A 14384-nucleotide genomic window follows, 5' to 3' on the forward strand; every position below is an offset into this window, starting at 1 on the left:
AGCACTCTAGACACTAATGGTCTTATAGTCCTATCAGCCTCTGTAGACAATAGCCTAATTCATCTGGTTCACATGGTGTCCACAGCTGTAGATGAAAGAGATAGAGCTTAAGAAGATGGATGTAGGCCTGGCTCATACAGTCATATACATCACTTGCTTAAGCACTTGAAGTCTTGCGGCTAGGAGTTGAGTCCTTTAGGAAACATTGAGATAATGAGTAGTAAAAAATGATTGATTCACACATGTCTATCATCATTTGATGCGGTACTCCTGCAGCCAGACACACACACACAGAAAGATTTTGCTATAGATACTGTCCTGATTCATCCATTTGAATATTATCAGAATCACAAGACTTGAAGAAAATAGAGATTCTCTACAAAGAAAATATTTCTGTCTCAATCCAGAATGCTATGTTACCAGTATAGTATTTTTTCCCCCACATAACCCTTCACTAATGAACATTGGGGGATGTGGCTCGGGGAAAGGGAAGACCCAACAACAATTTACCATACTGTAAACTGTTGGAGAAAGATCTGTCCATATTGTTCCATCACTAGCCTGAGACAACTCAGATGATCTGATCTAATTCTGAATGCATTTGCATATATTTATTCATATAGAACAGCTGGATGTACTGTTTTTTCATGTCCTTTTGCCAATCCCCAGCTCTTCAAAATTAAAAGCTCACATAGGGGAAACTGCACCCAGACTTATGCCCACCTTGTTTGGGAGAGTTATAAATAAAAGGAACATACCACGGGTGAAATCCAGCAGGTTCTTACAGGTTCTGGAGAACTGGTAGCAGAAATTTTGAGTAGTTCAGAGAACTGGCAAATAGCACCTCTGGCTGGTCCCAGAGTGGGGTGAGAATGGAGATTTTGCAATATCCTTCCCTCTGGATTGGGGAGGAAATGGAGATTTTGCAGTATCCTCCCCCTGCCACACCCACCAAGCCACACTACGCCCACCAAGCCACGCCCATGGAACCAGTTGTAAAAAAATGGATTTCACCACTGTAACATACTGTATGGTATCAACAATAACATAATATTGCGTATGTGTATGTGTTTCATTTTTAGGTTATTGCTGATTTCATAGTCCCCACCAATTTTTAGAACAAATTTAAATCTTCTTTTAGGGAAAAAACATAGTACCTTCACTTTCACTTTGAAATGATACTACAGGTAGTCCTCAACTTACATCAGTTTGTTTAATGAGCATTTGAAGTTACAACAGTACTGAAAAAGTGGCAAAGGACCATTTTTCACACTTATGACCGTGACAGCATCCCCATGGTCATGGGATTGTCATAGGAAAATTCTAATAAAAGAACCAAAGACAAAACCTCAAGCAATATATCTTACTTTAAGATCAGAGATTTATTGTTTCTAATAATTTGGAGCAAAAGACAAAAGCAAAAGTTAGATATAATAACAATAGTGTACTTACATTAACAAGTCATTGCAATGGGGTCCAGAAATATAGCAGTTCCTTCAAGGATTGCTATTAAAAAGGTAAAGGTTCCCCTCGCACATACGTGCTAGTCGTTTCCGACTCTAGGGGGCGGTGCTCATCTCCGTTTCAAAGCCGAAGACATCTCCGTGGTCATGTGGCCGGCATGACTAGGCACCAAAGGCGCACGGAACGCTGTTACCTTCCCACCAAAGATTGTCCCTATTTTTTCTACTTGCATTTTTACGTGCTTTCGAAACTGCTAGGTTGGCAGAAGCTGGGACAAGTAACAGGAGCTCACCCCGTTATACAGCAGCACTAGGCATTCGAACCGCTGAGCTGCCGACCTTTCGATCAACAAGTTCAACGTCCTAGCCCCTGAGCCACCATGTCCCTTTAGGATTGCTATTAGGCAGTCTAAATGCTATAAGGACACTATTCTCATCTCAAGCCACATTTCTTATACCTTCTTTTTTACTGACATACGTATTCCATAGTTTCACTTCCTTGGTCTTTCTTACTCTCTTACTGACCATCACTTTCTGTAAACACTCGTCTCCATTTGAAGCTCTCAGACACTTGCTACTTTCAGTTCCTCATTTCCCACCATCTCATTCTTCCTGCTCTAAATATATCCGTACAAGTGCATACTTTGCAGAAAATGCAGCACATGAGTCAGCACATGAGAAATATGTCTGGTACATTTTGCAATTATGTTAGTTTAAAACTTTGGTTCAGTGAGGCCTGCAAGCCCACTCCTAGGCCTTATTACCTACAACTTTCCAATGGATATTTTTTTTTAAATTTACATTTATACCCCGCCCTTCTCCGAAGACTCAGGGCGGCTTACAGTGTATAAGACAATAGTCTCATTCTATTTGTATATTTACAAAGTCAACTTATTGCCCCCCCAACAATCTGGGTCCTCATTTTACCTACCTTATAAAGGATGGAAGGCTGAGTCAACCTCGGGCCAGGGTTGAACCTGCAGTAATTGCAGGCTGCTGTGTTCTAATAACAGGCTTCTAACAGCCTGAGCTATCCCGGCCCCAGATATATTTCTCTTCCCTCAGTATCAAAGTTCAGATGCATGGCAACTGACTCATAGTTATGACAGTTGCAGCTGGGGTCATTTGATCACTTTTTGCCACCTTCTGACAAGCAAAGTCAATGGGAAAGGCAGATTCACTTGACCACAGTGTTACTAACTTAACAATAGTGATTCACTTAGAATAGAATAGAATAGAATAGAATAGAATAGAATAGAATAGAATAGAATAGAATAGAATAGAATAGAATTATTTATTGGCCAAGTGTGACTGGACACACAAGGAATCTGTCTTGGTGCATATGCTCTCAGTGTACATAAAAGAAAAGATACATTCGTCAAGAATCATAAGGTACAACCCTTAATGATAGTCATAAGGAACAAATAAGCAATCAAATCATATTAGGAAACAGTCAATATAAATCTTAAGGACACCAGCACCAAGGTTACAGTCATACAGTCATAAGTGGGAGGAGATGGGTGATAGGAACGATGAGAAGTAATGCAGACTTAATAACATCTATAGGGACACACACTGTTTAGAATGCAGTATTACAGACTAATTCTGCCCACTGCCAGGAGTTCAATTCTGCCCAGCTCAAGGTTGACTCAACCTTCTGTCCTTCCGAGGTCAGTAAAATGAGGAGCCAGATTGTTGGGAGCAATATGGTGATTCTGTAAACCACTTAGAGAGGGCTATAAAGCACATATACATGTGCTATTGCTATCTGTGGCAAGAAAGGTAATAAAATAGGACAACATTCACTTAACAACTGCCTCGCTTAGCAACAAAAATCTGGGCCCGCACGGGGTCCTCGTACATTAGGCACAGTTGCCCCCAGAACCCCTGGTAGTCCGCCAGCAAGGGGCTGTCCCTGAGCACCAAAGGCGTGGCCCACTGAGCAGCCTGGCCAGACAACAGGTTCATCACGAAGGCCATCCTGGCCCGGTCATCTGGAAAGTCCCCCGGCCGCATTGCCATGTAGGTCTGGCACTGGGCCATGAAGGCCAGGAACATGTCCATTCGTCCTGAGAACTTCTCCGGCACCGGTACTGGGCTGTGGCGCTGAGGAGGAGGAGGAGGAGGAGGTTGGACTGCTGGGGCATTCCCAGCAGCCAGTTGAGCAGTCAGCTGGGCGACTTGCTGTTGCAGTTGCTGGTTATCTGCTTGTAGCTGCTGCACAATCTGCACCAGCTGTTGCTGATCCATCTTGTGGTGTAGATGTGTGGGAGTCAGGCAAGATGTCGTGTCGCACTCCTCCGCTGACAACCGGGTCAGGGAAATCCAAATCAGGTGTGCCTCTGCAGCTCTGCCAAAGTCCTAGCAAAGTTCTCAAGGCAGGCAGGAGACCAGAAAGTGATTTCAGCAAGATAAGGTAGACTTTGCCTAACTCAGAGAATGCCAGAAACCAGATCCTTTATATAGGCCATGGGGTGTGGCTCCATGACTCAGCACTTATCCCAACCTGCCCCTCCCTTCCTTCTGTTGACGCCGCTTATCAATTCTCCTGAAGCGAGGGTCACTCCAGTCTGCAGCTGTTGGTAATTGACCTTCCTCAGGCTCACATGCTGTGGGGGAGGGGGAGGGGTCTAGTTGCTCCATTTGCCTGGGCATGGAGCCAGGGCCTGGGGGCTGGAGGCGCTTTTTCTTCCTCAGCCTGTCTGGGCATGGAGCCAGGGCTGGGGCCGGGAGGCATGCTAGGACATTCCTCAGCATTCAGAAGCAGATAAGAAGGCCCCGGCTGTGGGGAAAGCGGACGAGGCACAACAGACACACTGATATTGTATACTTTTGAAATCAATACTTTAGTTGGTTGATGGTTGATTTGCAATGGATTTACTTCTCAAAACTTAACTTGTGCCTCAAGTAGGGGCTTCAACTCCACCTACCCAAAAAAATAATTAAAAAATTAAAAAGTACCTCTGGCAAATTCAAGATCATATAATAAAACAAGTAGAGAATGTTGGTTATTTGGGCCTTTTTAAAATCAAGTTCTATCCTGGCAACATCATTGCAAGGTAATACTTCTAAAAGCAAAATCTACTATGATGGCCCATTCTTCGATATTTTTATTCAAAAGGAGGGGTGTTTTATTTTTTGTTGCTACAGCAATGCAAGTATTTAATGCAAAAATTACACCTTGAATTTTATATGGAACTCCAATTTGGATTACATTTGCCAATAATAACATAGCTCAACTGCAGGTGAAATGTTTAAAATCTGTTTTGGATGTTTCAAATTATCCTCTAAATTCTGTTATACTCCTGAAAACTGAGCAATACACCTTGAAAACAAAGGCTTGTCTATGAACTGTTAAATTTTAGTTGCATATATACATTTTTAAAAACAAGGAAGAGTTGCTTCAAGAAATCCAAATGAATCTTTTTGTAGATATGTGATTTAAACAGGTGACCCAAAAGATTAGTCGGATTGTCATTGATCCTATTTATTTTCCAAGGATATGACATCAGCATTTCATTGTATTAAACACAGATTATGGGATAATTCAGTACAGGAAATAATGGCTAAAGCCAAAGTTTTGTGTTCACCTGTAACTTGTGGAATTAATTACAGCTTTCTAAATATCCAAATGGTTTATATTTAAGTAAATACCAAATAGCCTTTTCGAAAGCCAGATTAAATGTATTGCCATCAAGTATGCCACATGGCAGGTTTCAAAAATCCTCATTTCTTAAAGATTTTGAGCCTGTAATGGTGCTGATCTTGAAACAGATCATATTTTAGTGTATTGTGAATTTTATAAGTCTTCAGTGTTATCTGGCCTATTTTAAAATCAAAAGCAGTAAGTATGTTAAAATGTTATTTGCAGATAAAAGTCTTACAGAGGCAACAGCCAGCTTTTTAACTATGGCTATAAAAACAAGGTTTTTAATAATGCATCCATGAGGTTGGGGTTTTCAAGTGCATTGCAATATTTATTAAATATTTTCCTGGCTAAACTGTCTTATCCAGTGCCAAATTTTAGATTATATTTGTAACTTGTTATTTGGGTCCTTTGGCTGCAAGTAAATTGATTGAGATATCATATACGTACTTGGACTTTCAAAATATCTTGATAAATGTCTTCATCAAATGCTCTTGAGTAAACTTTGCATTCATGTGATAAGAGAACCTGAATTGTTAATAGATTTTACAAATAGGAAGGGCTAAATGTACAATTGTATCGATCCATGGAAATAAGAAGCATCATTATTGGAATCAGTGCTTGTTCATAAATTATATTTACTTAATTAAGCACTGAGCTGCCCAAGTTTGTGGAAAATTCTAAATTATTCTGAATGGCAAAAAACAAGTGTTATTATAAGTACTCCAAAGCCTAATTTTCCATTCAAAAGACAAATGCAATTTAATTTAACTAAATGTAAAATGATGCACTGGGTCAGGCCCCTTCTCCCCAGTGTATACCAATGGGGCTGAGCTATCTGTAACTAACCAAGAAAAAGACCTCGGGGTCATAATGTCATAGATTCATTGGTCACAGTGTCATAGCTCAATGAAGATGTCAACTTAGTGTGAGGCAGCTGGGAAAAAAAAACCAAATTCCACCACGGAGATCTTTAGGAATGGGATTAAGAATGAAAATGCCAACAAAGTAATGCTGTTATACAAATCTGTGGCATGTCCACTTCTGAATAATTTGTACGGTTCTGGTTATAACATTGAAAAAGGACATAATGCAGCTGCAAAAAATGTAAAAAAGGGCAACCAAAAGTCATGAAGTAGCTCAAATATTTTCCCTGTGAGAAAATCCTAAAAGACTAGAGAGAAAAAAAATGACAACTAAAGTGAAACACGGTCATAGCACATAAAATACACCATGTGGGAAAATTGAACTGGGAGAAAATTTCTTTCTTCTTCCAAAACATTAAACAATCCAATGAAGCAAATTGGAAGGGGATTTAGAAATGACAAAATAAAAATACCCTTCTTCACACTGTACAAAATTAACCTTATGGGATTTGTTTCATGTATTGTTTATTAAATTTATTTGCTGCCCATCTGATTTTGGAAAACAACAAGATGCTCACTCCCTTGGATGGCTTTAAAAGAGGATTGCCTAAATTCAGAAAAGACATATCTACCCTTGTACAATCTCTTGAGTTAGGGGCTGCCTGATGCCAAATGCAAGTTACAGTGGAATACCAGTAGGTGAGGGGTATGTAGAATATTATTATTATGGCACAGTCAACCAGATGTTCCAGCTAGATTTGCCATTTTTGTCCACCTATTAAGTTTTTGCCAATGGTCTGGGATAGGCAGAGGTGGATGGGTTAAAGGTATTGTTGCAGGATGTAAGCTGTTCTGAATAGAGCTGCCATTTGCAATTGACTGGTGGTGGTTTTGTCGCTGCTGGTGAGGTTCAAGAGGTGGTCCAAATGTTTGTTATGGGATTGCATCCAATGTTATTATCAAATGTAGATGTAACTCCTACTTGTAAGTTGTGTATACCTTTTTATTGCTCACTTAAAAAACAAAATATTGAACTAAGAGGAGTCACTGCCTGATCCAGCAGGGCTGTTGTTATGTTCTAATCACAGGCAATCTCGTATTCAGATTCAAATAAACCCAAGTAGCAAATGTATGCAGAATTCATTGCTCAGTTTAGGAATAATGAACAGAGTAGAGAGTGATATGTACGGCCATATCACTCTTCTAAATGAAACAGGCTCTTGATAGAAAGAAAGGAAGGAGGGAGAAAGGACAAAAGGGGTCTGGGAAGTGGCTCACCAAGCTAATGCAGCCTATTATTAACACACAGCTGCCTGCAATTACAATTACTGCAGGCTCGAGTCCCACCAGGCCCAAGGTTGACTCAGCCTTCCATCCTTTATAAGGTAGGTAAAATGAGGACCCAGATTGTTGGGGGGGCAATAAGTTGACTTTGTATATAAATATACAAATAGGATGAGACTATTGCCTTACACAATGTAAGCCGCCCTGAGTTTTCGGAGAAGGGCGGGATATAAATTCAAATTTTTTTAAAAAAGGATTTTGCTGATGGTGCTAAATAAGTACTCAAGTACTTTTTACCAAAAAAAACAACACACTGAAACTATTGCAGTTAAAATCAGAATAATTAAAATCAATTTAACAATTAAAAGCTTGGCAAAAGGGAACAGCTTTTTGGCATTTTTCTGAATACTGATATTTCTAAATACCAAACATTCTTCCTGGTATATTTTAGGGCTTAAAGTCATACAGGTGACAGCACCTATCTCTTTCACATATCCGACAGTCAAACATCTCGCAACTGTGGCCTCTTCAAAATAGTTTCTTCTGCAGATCTAAATAATCAGGTAAATTCAGAATGGAAGGATCAGTCCCACAATCAAGTGCTAAGCCATTTACTATATTTCTGTAAAGGCTAAAATGAGAGAAGGGGATCCATTGCTTAGATGGGAAGCTGGATTGTCCATTTTACCATTTTAAGCTTTATGCTGCTGGACTTCCAAAATTATGTACGCTTCTTGTCCCTGAACAGATGGCCTGGATGTTACACTAAAGGTTGTACTAGGATTCTTTTCTGCATGAAACGGGTGACTGTATTTTGTTGGGCAAGAAACTTGATGAGTTGCTGCAGCTTTCTTTCCACAGGTAAGTTACATGTTCTACAAAACCTGAGATCTGCATACAAGGTCAGGGCCAGCACATTCCTTGTGTATGGCAGAAAACAAACCATTAATAAACATACTTTGTGGTCTGTTTAGGAATTCAAAATGCAGCATTTGTCTGTTTAGCTACAATGAACTGACTGGATACAGAACTACTACATCTCAGTAACATAAATAGCACATTGTACTATTTATATGGTTACAGAATTTTTAAAAAGTATAGAACTGACAATTATAGGATGAAATAAGATATAATTAAAAGGAAAGTGAATTTGCTCAAACTGTTTATATCACACTATTTTTCTGCAAGTATGTTCAGCAAGGAAAGATTGCTGCAGAAATAAATACCAGCAGGGTATTTATTTCATATCTGAAATTTCTCAGCCATTTCCAGGTAAAACAGAATTCATCCATTTTGATAGAATTATGCATGGAATGCAAATATTTTAGTCATTTGAGAAATGCTTTCTGGAGCCATTTAAAGACATTTGTGATCCGCAGAAAGATAGAAAAATCTGTCCTTTGCAAAAGTGATACAAGCTGAAGTATCAGCATGAAATAATTTTGTAATAGTCTGGCTTCTGCCCAAATTGAATGAAGATCAGCTGAAGCAATAGTGCTGCTGGTGGTATATATTTCAAATATATTCAAAAAGAAAGCTGATATATGAACTTTTAGGCATGATGCCCAGAAAAGATAAAGTCAACTGCAGTAAAGGAAAATCTTGTCAGGAAGATGTTTTACTCCCATATGTACCATTAACAGATCATTTTTCTTCCTTTTTAGTTATATATCCCAAACTATAAATGTGATTATGGAAATCACCGGGATGTTCTAAGTGAGTGGATCACTCAGATTACAGCAGAAGCATTATTCAGAGACCACAAAACATCAGTTAAAAAAGGAGCACTTTATTTGCTTAATCATTAATTTTATTTAGCCATCTGTTAACAGGGGCAGCCCATAATTTCAGAGGTTCCAGTGCCCTTTTGTAGACTTTCATTGACACCCCTCCTCCATTGCAACAGGCATATCAAAGCAATCAGTATGCCACAAATGTCGTGCGTTCAAAAAAGGTTACATCACACACTTCTTTTAATAGCAAATTTGCATTTCCATAGTATGGATATTGGATCACTGTATGCCCAGTTTCTCTTGTCTTTCTAAGTAGCTTGTAGGAAACCAAGGAAGTGACATTTGGGCCTTAGACAAACTGCATTTAAACTGAGCATTCTGACGTGTGTGTGTGTGTGTGTTCAAAGAAGTTACACTGTTGTGCAGCTCATCTGTATAAATGGATATGGCTCTGAAGCTCTAGTCTGGAGCGACAGAATCTAGAACTGGGTGGGTGGCACTGAAAGTCCATTGTGGTAGTAACTGTAGATGTTAGTCTGTGATGCCATGCATGGTTTTCTATCAGTTTTTGGTAACACCTCATTTTTGGTGGAGGCTTCTTAGTTCATCAGCGAGTTCTGTCAACAGTTGCAGCTTCTAGTTCCCTTGGCTGGATGTGTCAATGTTGTACGGTTTCTTTCACAGCATCTTTGTAGTGGTTGCATGGTGAATCTCAAGGTTTTTTCCCAGACTTCCCGACACTGCAGAGAAAGTGGTGAGAGATATATCATCCATTCTGATGATGTGCCCCACCCATCTCATCAGGGTTCTGATAATCAGGGATTCAATATTCATAGACTAAACACAATCCAAGATCTCCAGATTGGAGGCATGTTTATTTTTTATTTTTTATTTATTTATTTATTTTGTCACACTAATATAAGCATAAGCATGAAATAATTATACAATATATAAGCATATATATAAGTATGAGTATGTAATAACTATATTAATTGGATATAATGAAAGGAAACAATAGGACAGGAACGGTAGGCACACTTGTGCTCTTATGCACGCCCCTTACAGATTGAGCAGAGAGCGCAGATGTGAAATTTCTTCAATTGTCTGATGTGTCTTCAGTAATCTGGACCAGATTACTGTGCTCCATGAGCATCCCTCTTGATTATAATCATCGATATTCTTCCTATTTTACAAAGAAATAAGAATTTCATTCACAGGCTCGTGGAAAACCCATTACCAATAGGAATACAGTTCTAGGTTTCCTGTCAGTTCTCAATGTAAATGTTACTTTTGTCATTAGTAACATTTTTAAACAAAAATATAAATTAACAACATGATTTTAATCACAGACAATCCTGAAAAGATAGTTAAATTTAAGCAAGTCAATTATTAACCAACAAGTAATTAGCTTGCTCCATTTTTAGAACATCTTATTAAATATATCTATGAAATCGATAGGGTTATTAAAAATTATGCAAAATCATGGTGGAAAGAGTACAAAGGAAATGGAAGCTAATTGTGTAAGATGTTTTAGGGAAGAAATATGTCATGAAAATATGCTGAATTCTTGATATATAAAAACGTTCCTAATTAAAATAGAAGTTGTATGAATGGATACAAATAATCTTAAACAATTAATCTAATAATCTATTTAGTCTTCAAATGCTACAAATATTTCAATACAAGAGTAAAAACATTGCCAAAGGCATATTGGCTGGATCATGTTTTTATTCCTCATTCATTATTCTGAAATGATTATCATCCCTGGAAGCTATACTTACACTGATTCACCCTATTTAGATATCCCTTCCTTAATATTTCTACACTGATATAAGAGGATAATAATGCTGGGCTAATGAAATCTACATACTAATCCTATAAATGGCTACTGCATCATTGCCTATGTCCTGAGGGACATAACTATTTCATTATCAATAGCAAAGCTGCTTTGTTGGATACAGAAACAAAATAGTGTCCTCTTTTTACTTGACATATGTGGAGTAGAAGCTAAGAATAAGGTGACTAAAGTCATCCAGCTAACCTGCTCTCTTAAAATAAATGACAGCACAGAACAGTCCTTGCTAGATTCTATTTGGCCCTTTTTGTTAAGGTTGTGTGTATATCTGGTAAGTGGCATGTGTAGTGCAATCACACTTATATTAGACTTCAACAGAAACCATTGTTATTTATGTTTCTAATATGGAAATCTCACAATGAGATTAATTTTCTTCTAACCCTATACAGCACAGCAGATTGTTGCAAATGTGAACTCAGTATTCATGGTCTAAAAATGTTGTTGTTTTTTGTTTTTGTTTTTTGGAAGCCAAAGATGCTCAAAAATGGGTTAACTTTGAAGTTTAATCTAAGTTCATATTTAGATCTGGAATTAATGAATGACATCTCAGAACTTTGTTCTTTTATAATTTGCTGCAAAATTGTTTAGACAATCTCACCTTTCTGTGATGGGGAGAAAAAACCTCAGGCACAGACGACTCATATTAAATGACTGTAATGGTGAACACAGGTCTAAGAGAGACAGAGAGAGACACTGCAAATGACAGAAATATGGGCATTGGTCACAAAATTACTTTATCATCACTGTCATAACTGCTAATCATCAATGTCCAGTTGCTATATAAGGACCCTACCAGTATTTGTCTCTTTGGAACTGATGCAGACTACTTTTCCATCATCAGCTATCAAACATCAAAGATGTTGCAGTCAAAGCTTTAGGAGAGACCTCTGAAATCCACTGCTGTGGACCATTCAACCGTCTCTCTCCTCCCCACAAAAAATATGAGAGAAGTTAAGTGCTGAGCACCCTTCCAGCTACAGCAATTAAGATTGTGGAACAGAAAGAGGAGAGGGTGTCCATATCTGGACTGCTGCCACAATTCAGACAACCCCTAGCAAACTCTTCAATTTTCTATACCTATTTGCTATCATTTACTGATCATGAAGCCTAGATATGGTTGGAAAAGTTGAAGCAGAAGGGTGCAGCCCATAGAGATTGCCAGGGAATTGCCAGGCAAAACCTTTGGGGCACTCTTTTCTTCTCCCTTGCTTCTCCTGACTAAGGGATACCAATGGAGAAAATGTTAACAACTACTCTGTGTTACTTTTCCTTCATTCATTTGCTCCTCCTTCTTTCCACATCCTCTTCCATTACACCTCCTACTCGGTGACCATATTTGAGCTTCCAAATTCCAGGCAGAAAATGGGCAGGAAACAGTATCAGGAAACTCCATTGATGATCTACAACAGCCCTTCCCTATTCAAGTTGATTTATTGAGAAAGTATGGGGGAAAGATTAGGTAGCTACTGGATCAATGAAACCACATTCCTCTGTGGTCTCCAGGAATTAATTGTATTTACACCCCCATAAAGTTTGTACTGAAACACCTCCCTGATTCATGTACTTTCTTATTAAACATAGTCCACAAAATTCTGCAAAATTAGAGCTGCAAAATTCTGGATGACCACCCAGTGGCAGCAAAGACAAACAGGAGTTTGCAGATCTGATAGCCTTGCATTGTCTGATCTGACCAGGATCTCTAGCAGAAAATAATTGCATTATCTTTTCACTGAAGAATCCAGTGATTTGGAGACCCTCCATCTGCAAATCATCCTCTGTCACTGAGTTATGGCTGATACCTTACAGCACTTAATTTATATGTTTATTCAGATAAAAACCAGCAATAAAATAAAATGAATGTGTGACAGAATAATCAGGGAATATTTAATGCCCTTGAAATATCTGAAATATTTAAGTTAGCTAAATGGCAAAAGATTTTCCACTGACCATCCAATCTTCTTCACTCATTGTCTCACCCTCTAGCTATCTATTATCTAATAAATGTAAAAGTTCTTCACTGCCAAAACAGCCTGATGGGGATTTAGCACACTGACAGAGATTACCACAACATTTAATATGCCAAGCATGATCATATTATGTAATTACATACTCTGACTTTTCATTTTGGAGACTGGATTGTGAATAAATATACTGTAGTACTGTGAGAGGTAGTGTCTATGGAGGGGAACCTGGAGTGATGGATTATAGGTAGTAGTTGACATGCAATCACAATTGGGACTAGAATTTCCATTGATAAGCAAGGCAGTCGTTGTGCATCATGCCAAATTTCATGATCCTTTTTGCTAAGCAAATCACTGCAAACTGTTAAGTGAATCATACAGTTATTAAGCAAACACAACTCCTCCCATTGACTATGCTTGTCAGAAGCCAAGCATAAGGTTGCAAATGATGATCACATGACCCCAGGACACTATAACCATTGTAAATACATGCCAGTTGTCACACACCAAAACTTTGATTCTATGATCATGAGGATGCTGCTATGGTTGGAAGTTTGAGGATCGGTTGTAAATCGTTTCCTAGGAAGGAGGCAGATTCCAGAAAAAGGGGTGAGACAAGAGGCAGCACAACTTGGCTAGGAGGTAGAAAAGGGGAGTTAGGATAGCCACTCCCTAGAATGTCCCAGGGTATATCCATTAGGCTGAGCATAGTAAGGGTGTCAGACCTGGAAGCCATCCTTTACAGTTGGGCCTTCAGGTTTGCCACATTTTTCTACTGTGGGAAAATGGGAGAGGGGATTGTATAGACCATGGGTGATATATAGTCAAAATAGCATTCTTTTCTCAGAGAGTCAAGGCCATGGTGCCCTGCAGCTGCCATGAGGGGACTGGGAGGTATCTATAGTTTTGGATGGTGCCTGTTTGGATCATGTGATGGACATGTAGGTGCTGGGAAGGGACTTGAACTTTCTTTTGGGTGGGGAGAACCTGAAAGCTTTCAGATTTGGGTTTTCCCAGATATGCCAATATGACATCATCTATAAAATGGAACTTTGAGGAATTTCAAGCCTTGGAATCTTCTTTCATTGGAGGTGTTACTTGGAACCCTGACAAGTAACTTGGGTTAGTATGACAAGATTCTGCTTATTGTGTGAAAGCAAATAAAGAACTGAACTCTGGCAGAATTGTTCTACATAATTTTTAGGCTTTCGCCTGACAAATATTTTCATCATTAAAAGCACTCAAACTAGCTCAGCCTTATATCCATTGGATGAGAAAGTTTCATAAAAGTTTCCCATTCAGATAATTTTTTGCTGCCCAACAGATATCTATTCTAGGATTGTCAGTCCTAAACCTTTCCCCCAAATAAGCACCAGCTACCTTTCATTGTCCAAGCTCTTCCTGTGTCTTCTTGCCCTAGCACCATCCTTTCTCACTGAAGAGAATGGAAAAGTTCCTACTGATCGTGACGGATGGAATTACATCCCACTGGGCTCAGCCATTAGATACAAATAAGGTAAGAGGTAAAGCTATGAATCATTTTGTGCCTCAGCAGAAAGAGAAAAAGCATTTTATA

This window comes from Ahaetulla prasina, chromosome 1, assembly GCF_028640845.1.
Source record: "Ahaetulla prasina isolate Xishuangbanna chromosome 1, ASM2864084v1, whole genome shotgun sequence".
Taxonomy (NCBI): domain Eukaryota; kingdom Metazoa; phylum Chordata; class Lepidosauria; order Squamata; family Colubridae; genus Ahaetulla; species Ahaetulla prasina.